This window comes from Triticum aestivum, chromosome 3B, assembly GCF_018294505.1.
Source record: "Triticum aestivum cultivar Chinese Spring chromosome 3B, IWGSC CS RefSeq v2.1, whole genome shotgun sequence".
In the NCBI taxonomy this organism is placed as follows: Eukaryota; Viridiplantae; Streptophyta; class Magnoliopsida; order Poales; family Poaceae; genus Triticum; species Triticum aestivum.
In genome coordinates, this window is record NC_057801.1 from 629,543,712 (window position 1) to 629,552,955 (window position 9,244).

Consider the following 9,244-nt stretch of genomic DNA (forward strand, 5'->3'; position numbering starts at 1 on the left):
TAGACGAAGGGGTGGAGTGGAAAACCTAACCCTCTACAGAAATGGGGGAGGAAGACGACCCTTTTGCCGGGCTTGGGAGATTGGAAGGCTGAGGAGACTGGAAGGCGTGGGGAAGAAAGGAGAGATCCATTGCCCTCTTAAAGGCGGTAAAAATGCCAACCGTCCCCCCCACTTGCGCCTTGAAGCTTGCCTATTACCAATGAAAGCGTGCTCCGTAAACGGTTGGATTACCCAAATTTTATTGGTGGGCAATCCCGTATTAAGTGGGCACGATCCTTGTTTTGACAGGACGGGCCAATGGGGCTTGGCCTCGAAGCACGGAACACAGGATGTGAAAACGGTTCAAAATGCCGAAGGGTCAAGTCTGATGCTTCGCCGGAAAAAAAATTGTCAGTAACGACACTATTTTACTTATATATATATATATATATATATATATATATATATATATATATATAGGGTGGGTCTATTATGATAACACCCCTTTAAGACTTATTCTGCACACCAGTTTCTTATTCTGCTAACACCCTACCCCGCCCACTGGAAACCCACCACCCGCCGATCGAACAAAGCGACCCACCTCCCGCACGAACACAACCCAGTCCACCTTCTTCCGTGCACCCCTCCCCCGGGCGCCCACGGAAACCAGCGCCGGCTCCACCCACCTTCCCCGCCGCCATAAAAACTGGCCAGCGTCGCCGCGCCACACTGGCCCCTCTCCACCCCGATGTGGATGCCTCCCCACCAGCTCCCTCCCCATCAACTCCCTGCTAGCCACCTCCCCGTGCCCCACTTCCCTCCCCGCACCGCCCCACCTCCCTCCCCACCTTCTCCAGCGCGGCGCGCCCCTACCCTTCTCACCTTCTCCGGCAGCGCCGCCCACAACCACCTCCGACAGCGTCCCACAAGAACCACCTCTCTACGCCGGTCGTCGCCCTCCTCTTTCTCAAGCGCCATCCAGCCGGTCATGGCGGGATCCGGCCGCCCACGGTCGCCGACGCGGCCTTAGCCACCAGATCCGGCTGCCCTCGGCCGCCGGTGTGGCCTTAGCCTCCCTCGGCCGAATCCATCGGCTGCCGAATCCAGCGCCGGCAAGCGGATGGGCCGCCACCCCTGCAACACCGTAGAGAGATCCGGTGGGTTGCCTCCGCGCCCACTTCTCCTCCGCCTCCCTCTCGAGAAAACTCCTCTTCCCACGGATCCATCAGCCACCGAATCCCGCGCCAACTGGCTGCTGCGGCCCCACGCCACCAGATCCTGTCAAGGGGTTGCTCCGTCGGGCTTCTACCGACGAGATGGCGGCAGGAGGTCACCTCCTCCGTGCAGTGCACACCGATGCACATGCAGTTCATCAACACAGCGCGCAAACCCCCCACACCGGTGAGAGTAAACCCCGTCCCATCCTATGCCCTCCCACCATCTCTGCCCATTATTGGCATGCAGTTCGGTGATGTTTGTACTTGTAGAGCAGTTCACCAGGGGGATGGCGGCATCTACGAAAAAGCCGTGGATGGCTGCAACGCTTAGGGCCTCCAAATGCAAAAACTGAATTATTTTGTTTTGAGGGCATGCAGTGTAGAACACATATGTTTTTAGGTGTTCATTTTGTTTTCAGTTTTTGTAGTCGAATATATGCGTCTCTGTAGTACGATGGATGTACAGTTTGGTTGCAAATTCATGTGTGTTTTCTCCTCCATGGCAGTTTCCATGAACACGCTGTTGTCTGCCATTCCAGGTTCACTGCCATAGCAGTTTGGTGTGTGTGCCAAACAAGTCTTGCAATTCCATTACACTCTCCTCTGGTAGGAGCCTGCCCAGCCTCTGCTTCATCCACTTGGTGAGCAATTCCAACAACCCAAAACTTATCTTATAAGCTCAAACTCTGCTTTTGTATATGTATTGTCGAGTTTGTGCGTTTAACTGAATTTCATCCTGTGCTCCAGTAGTTAAAACTGAATTGCCACAAAGCCAAGGAGGAGAGTGGTGTGGGATCCATTCTTTCCGCTCTGGCGAGGCCTCCAACGAGCGCCTCGCCACCAGAACAAACTCTCTCAATGGCGAGGTCGCTAGGCAAATGTTCAGTATTGTGTGCGTAGTTCTGCTTGTTTGAAGAGCCAACGGTTTGTGTACTATAAAGCAGTTTGTACGTGTGGTTCAGTTTAAGTGATGTGAGCATCTAGTTCATTATTACTATCTTGCGGTTTAGATGCACTTTTTTTTTGTTTTAGGTTGTGTTCTGTGATTGCATGGTTGTGTTTATATGTTTACTTCTTTTTAGATGTTGTTCACTTGGTAAAAAAGAAAGCAAAAACATCTCAAAAGAAGCTCACTTCTTGTTAGATGTAGCTCACTCTTCTTATTATTAGATGTAGTACACACCATTTATGTAGCAGCTCATTACCCCTTTGTATGAAGCGCAATTTGTTTCGTGTGTCTCAAAATTCAGTTGACTACATCGACACCTGAAGTGCTATTGGTCCTCGGATGGGGTTCACTTTTGAGAGTGATGCTGTTCACTTGCTCCCAATATGAAAGTGCGATTTTTTTAGTGAAACCACAAGATAGCAATGAGGTTCACTTTGACATATGTCGCGGTTCATTTCCCCTCGTCTCTGCGGTCCACTCTCGTTAATAAAAATTGTTGAAAAAAAGACAACAAAAACACACAAAAAACTCGTGCGAGAAAGTTTACATCCACAAAAGAATTCATGAAGTTCACTTGCCCGTCTGATGCAGTGCAGTTTTCATTCAAAAGCAGTGCGGTCGTCTGTAAGATGTTGTTCATCCCGTAAGTGCAAAAAAATTGTTACGAAAGCGAAAAAAAGTAATGCGGTTCACTTCTTGATAGTGTTGTGGTTCATTTACACCCGATGTGAAGTGCACTCTACTTTTTCGTCCTTGAAAAAAATTACGTTTGAATAAAAGAAACAATACAGTTCTCTTACCCGTGTGATGTAGTGCGGTTTTTCGTCCGTTGCAGTGCGGTTTTCAGTCGGATGAAGACACCACGTCGATTTGGGTGTCACGAAAAATAGAGTGTCCACATTTCAGTAAATTCGAAATTCCTCTTAAACCGCAAAGAATTAGAGAGAGTGTTCTACATGAAAGAGTTGCATATCGTCGATATCTTTCCAACGGCGTATTGTTTGAATAATTCTGACCAGCGGTTTGCAAAATTTTTGCCAAAAACGGCCGCTGCCACTCGTCGTCCGCCGCACGATTTACAAAATTAACTTAAAACCGTAAGGAATTTCAAAAATATTTCAACATATGAAAGTTGTGCCTCGTTCGTAGCTTTCCAACGGCGTATCACACGCCTTGTTTCAACAAACGGTTCAAAAACTGGAGCGGAAATAGTACCAAAAATTTGAAAATTTTTGAAAAACAGAATTCCGCAATTTAGTAAATTTGAAACTCCTCTTAAACCGTATGGAATTAGAGAAACATTTATATATGAAAAATATGTGCCTTGATGATATCTATCCAACGGTGTATCATTTGCTTCATTCCGACAAGCGGTTTAGAAAAAAAATGAGAAAAAACCCTCACTGCCACTCGCCATCCGACGCACCATTTTCAAAACTGCTCTTAAACTGTGTGGAATCTCGAAAACTGTTCAACATGTCGAAGTTGCGCCTAATCCATAGCTTTTCAATGGTATATTATACGTCTCGTTCCGATAAACAATCAAAAAATTAGAGCGAAAACAGTACCAGAAAAACACTGTGTGCTGTTTTTTCCGACGCGAAGTTCACTAGTCTATATTGAAGTGCTCGTCGTCAAGAAGATGCAGTGCACTTGCATTGAGCGTGCAGTGCGGAAGTGGTGTGCAGAATAGTTATTCTGCTAATATTAGCAGAATAGACCGTCTATATATATATATATATATATATATATATATATATATATATATCCTGCCTTCGCGTCTAAGGGTTTTGTTAATTATGCAAGGCAGAATGCACTTCTTTTACAAAGGAAAGTTGATGTGTATTGTTCAGGGGACCCGCCTCGCAATGCCGAAGATAATCTGTGCGCCGAACACGTCATCGTTGGAGACTGGTTCAGGGGCTACTGAGGGAGTCCTGGACTAAGGGGTCCTTGGGCGTCTAGTCTATTGGATAAGGGCCGGACTGTTGGGCCGTCAAGATACAAGGCAGAAGACCACCTCTCGTGTCCGGTAGGGACCCCGTATGCGTGGATGGCAAGTTTAGGTGTCCGGATATGCTGTTTCCTTTCTGTTAAACCGACTTTGTACAACCCTAAGCCCCTCCGGTATCTATATAAACCAGAGGGTTAGATCGAAGGCAGGATCATAACATTGATAGGCTAGCCAAGCTAGGGTTTAGCCATTACAATCTCGAGGTAGATCAACTCTTGTAATCCCCGTTCTCATCGAATATAATCAAGCAGGAGTAGGGTTTTCCCTCCATTAAGAGGGCCCAAACCTGGGTAAACACTGTGTCCTTTTGATCATAGTTACCATCGATCCTCAGACATATAGCTTGGGCCCCCTACCAGAGATCTGCCAGTTTTGACACCGACACACACCACCACCGTGTTGCTTTCCTCCATGTCTTGCGCTATCGGCATGGCCTTGCCAAATAGCCTCGCGATGATCCGGATGTTCTGTTCACACATCAGAGAATCAAACATGGCCTGCAGCTCGTGTACCATCCCATCATCCACCACCAGATCTTCCGGGACCATCCCGAGGGCATGTAGCAACACACTTTCTGCTGGGTTGTCCTTGGTGCGGTTAGCAGTGATCGTCTTCTTCGTTTCCCGTGTTGTGCGCTTGGGGGCGAAGGGTGTCGCTTTTGGCCTTAGCTTAGCCGCTTGCACTTCCATGAGTAATGGGGGTGCCAGCTTCTTGATGATGTTGGAACAGAAATCCTTGAGCTTATTGTATGGCACGGCCTCCTGCGCGGTCATACCCACCATCTCTTCCGTGCCATTGTGCACTACCAAGCCCCCAACTCCGTTTCTTCAGACACAAAAGTCTTGTTTACGTGCTCTACTTCTAGGGTTTGGTTTGCTGGAAGCGTTGACGTGGATCGCACTGACAGTACTCGGTCATGTTTGTTGGTTGTTAGAGCTGGCAACACTAGCGCGTAATCGAATGGCGATGCTAACACCTTCTAGTAACAAAGGAAAGACTGAACCCGTGGATGGTATCTTTGACCGTTTCATTTGTCATGATGACTTTTGTGATGAGGTGATTCGGCGGAAGCGTTGGTCGCACATGAGGGGGCTCGGTTGGCTCTGTCGTGCCTCAGGCTGTGCCACGAGGAAACGAACCTCGATGACATGGTGTGTAGGACATTTTATCCGGCCACCTTCTTGGAGAAGGTTTGTTCGTACGCCATCAAAGTAGAGGAGTGTTGTAGGTACGAGGTGATCCTGGACATTTCGTGAACTGTTGGCATTATTGGATGATTGTCGTGTAGCCTTGGTAGGTAGCGTCTTGGATGAAAGGTAGTGTTGAATGTGCCAGCCGTGGACACTTCCGTAACTGTTGGCATGTTGTACCTGGACACTTATTCTTTTGTGTTCTTCGGTTGTCTAAATGAAAGTAAAGCTCGATCCTATTTTATGATCGAAAGTTGGATATTTGTGTTTTTATAATCCAATTGTTGCTTCACCGCGAGGGGTGCTGACCTTGCTTTTCCCTGTCATTCATTTTCCCTATGATTTGGTTGCCTCCATGTTGCTTTTGCACCTCCTGTGAAACACTCCCATGCTCGTTCTATTTTTTTAGAGAGTACGCAAATTGCGTATCATAGCTTTATAGAAGAAGAGAATTGCAAGTACAAGATGACTAACACTGAGCAATGAGCGTAGCACAAACTCCACACCCAGGCTAGTCTAAAGACAGCCACCAACGACAACACGACTACAAAGCAGAAGAGTCTGTACAAAACCGAAAACCTTGCCGCGTCTCGACCGACGTTGGTCACCTGCAAAGAACAGCAACTGCCGCCAAGCTTCTCTTGTCAACACACCATCCCCCCCTTTATGCCTAAAGGAGTAGGCAAGAGGATGGCAGGACTTGCTCCGACTTGAGGAAGCCATCGTATTGGGTTCACCAGAGACATCCGTACATAGCACCATAGAGATCGATCATGTGCAACGATGCACACCGTAGGAGCGCAACATATGACCCGTCTCTAGACACGACGATGCTCCCAACAGAGGGACGATGTCGAAGACACCGCCATCATGCTGATCCTACTCCAAATCAAGGCTTTCGCCCAGAGATGGCTGCCACACAAGCGAGTGAGGGAAAAGGCGACACACTCGACGACGCTTCCAAGGTGGGGAATGACACCCATGGGTGCCATCGCCGCTGGCCCGGCAAGAACCAGACAGGATTTTCATCCGTATTGCCGCACCTCTCCACACCTCCAAGGTTTGGGAAGCACCATCCATGAAGACTCACACCGTCACCCACCGCAGCACCTTGTTGTCGAAGCCGTGCATCCGTGGTCCACCAACACCACGCACTGCAGAGGGAACGCAAACCAGGAACATCCAACATCGAGGAGCAGCAACCTCCCACCATCTCAGGCAAGCACCAGGGCCACCGCAGTAGCCAACCCCTGCTCCAAGGGCCAACCATGCAACAAAATCTCCCCTCATAGGTACAGATCAAATCATCTGGATCTAGAACTGGGCCGCTCCAAATCTGCTCCATCCCGCACTGTCGGATTCGGGCTGCGCAGAACCTGGATAGATTCGAACTATGGGGTGCGTGCGAAGAACTCAACCTCCCCAGTCTGCCTACTCGCCGATCCCACAGCCTTTCTCAATGAACTAAAAGGAAATGGGACAATGCAATTTACCCAGGTTTGGGCCACCTTGCGGTGTAAAACCCCTACTCCTGCTTTGTGTTGGATTGGCCTCGAGGTGGGATGAGGATGAACTAGTACAGTGGAAGAACAACCTCAGGAGGTGTGTTCTTGAGCTAGTGATGGAGAGGGTGATTTGAATGATCCCTCCGCATCTACGGTGGTGGCTAGGTCCTATTTATAGTGGCCTTGGTCCTCTTCCCCCAAAATGGAGGCGTGAAGGGCTCCCACAACGGCCAAATTTTAAGTGACACAACTAATACATCTTATCCTGACAAAAGTAGTCTTCGCCTGCAAAGTTTCTGGTCGTGACGCCGTGGTGGGCTCGGCGATGACCTCCGTCCTGCTGTCCTGGCGGTCTTGGTCTTGTTGCATGGAAATGGAAACCTTTGGCTGATTCCTCGGGACTCCGCGCTTGCGCTTTCCTCCTTAGCACCAAAGAGGAAAACGATGTACTACACTCGCTGGCGCCCGCCTGTCCTTGGTCGTCATGGCTTGTGTCATCCGAACCTCCCAAGGTGGAGGCTTGCATAGAGATATCCGCACCTCAGGAGCCAACCTGAGGAGGCCGCTCCTTCTGGGGGTCTTGATGTCGCCCGCCTCGCGAGGCTTGGCCCCTCGCGAGGGTCTTGTGTTGGTGGTGCTGAAGATGGGCCGTACCTGGCCGTTGAGGGAGCCACGTCGTGGGCTGCAGGCAGGCAAGTCTGGGTACCCCTGTTCCTAGAACACCGATAGTAGCCCCCGGGCCCAAGGCACGCTTGAACTTGGCTTCGAGGCGAAGCCAAAGGGCAATGGCGGAGAACTGCAGGCCCTAACCGCCTATGGCCTCGGTCGACGTATGGTGCTTGATGGGGCGTGGGCGCCCCCACTTTCCCACACAACCTCAATAACTGCCAAGCTTGGCGGCCGCTTGTTGCTAGCGCAACTTTGCCATCATTGCCCGTCGTGCTTGCCCTTGGCTCTTCCTCTTTCCTAAGAACTTGCAGCTATTCTCCCAGATTTGACGCCGGCACCAATCCTCCCTTGCTGCCATGGCCCCTCGGTCCAAGAAGAAGGGAAAGGCCTGCACTCTGGCCAAATCCTGGCTAGTCTTGGAGCCCGCTCTTGATAGGTCGACGGTGATCAACCAGGATGGGTTGGCCAAGGGCCGGCCGGCCCTTGCCACCAATTCCAACTAGTGGAAGGCGACGACGGCCTGGCCCGCCTCTTGGGCTATGATCGACATGGAAGCCACCGAGATCCCCATCCATCTTCATGCCCTCTTGGCTGGCCTGATCCCCCCTTTCTCTGATTTCTTCAATGCCATAATTTCGCATTACCAGATCCAGGCGCTGCACATGGACCCCCATCCATCATCCTCCTTGTTGTTTTCGCCTTCCTATGTGAGGCGATGGTGGACATTTCCCCATCCGTTGCCTTATTGTGCCATTTCTTCGGCTACACATGGTCGACACCCACCAGCGCTTGGGATGTGTGGCATTCCAGGCTATGGCGGCGACTGCTGGCTCAGGCATCGAATTCACGCTCTGCCCAGATGCGAGGGGATTCCGAAAGCAGTGGGTGTATGTGGACGCCGGCATGCTCAGCCCCTGCTCCTGCTCCCACGAGTGCCCGTTGAGCCCAGCTCCGGCTGGGGTCACGTGAAGCTCGTCGACCGTCAGCTTGCCTGCGTCTGGTCTAGGCTGGCCAAGTTGAAGAAGGTCGGGGTGACAGCGCCGATGGTGGTGAAGGAGTTTGTCCGGCGGTGCATCACCCCGCTCTAGTGCCACTCTCGCTCAATGTGGACCTTCACTGGCCCCAAGGACCCCATAAGGCTCCAGGCGCCTTCGCTCCCTTCCAGACGCTGCGTGCGGTGCTCGGGCTCTTGATGGGCGACCCAGCGCCGGCCCGCTTCCAAAGGACGGATGCCTCTTGTGGCTCTGCTCGAACAAAGAGTACTTTGTGAAGAAGATGCCCCTCTTTGACGAGTGGGGGCTACGCCCAAGGGGCCTTGAAGGGCCTCGCGAGAACCCCATCTTCGTGGCACCCGTGCTTGTCAATCCCATGGCCCGCACCATGGATGAGGATGCGGGGGGGGGGGGGAGGGGGTGAGTGCCGTCGGGTACTCCTAGGGCGACTTCTGGGGAGCGGGTGCCGTCAGGTGCTTCTAAGGTAGCTGTTCCTGAGGTCCCAACGAGTCCTCCCGAGGAGGCCGCTGGGGAGCTGGCACAGCACAATGTTCCTGGGGCAGCCGCCCCCGAGGCTCCGGTGAGCGCTCCCGAGGTGGTGTCCGGTGAGCAGGTGTGGCCCGGGGCTCCTAAGGCCGCCGCCCCCAGAGCCCCAGCTAGTGCTCCCGAGGTGGTAGTTCGCTGCCCAGCCGCCAAGGGTCATGCCCCGTCCCTCGGCTCACCTCGTCT

The 9,244-nt window shown here is 51.6% G+C and overlaps 1 long non-coding RNA gene across 1 annotated transcript; it reads left to right on the forward strand.

Moving 5' to 3' along the window:
- The first annotated feature begins 566 nt into the window (after positions 1 to 566).
- Positions 567 to 2,453, forward strand: LOC123065906 (uncharacterized). The gene is made up of 3 exons (XR_006431170.1): positions 567 to 1,380; positions 1,736 to 1,837; positions 1,944 to 2,453. It is a non-coding gene; the product is annotated as an uncharacterized lncRNA (long non-coding RNA).
- The last annotated feature ends 6,791 nt before the right edge of the window (positions 2,454 to 9,244 follow it).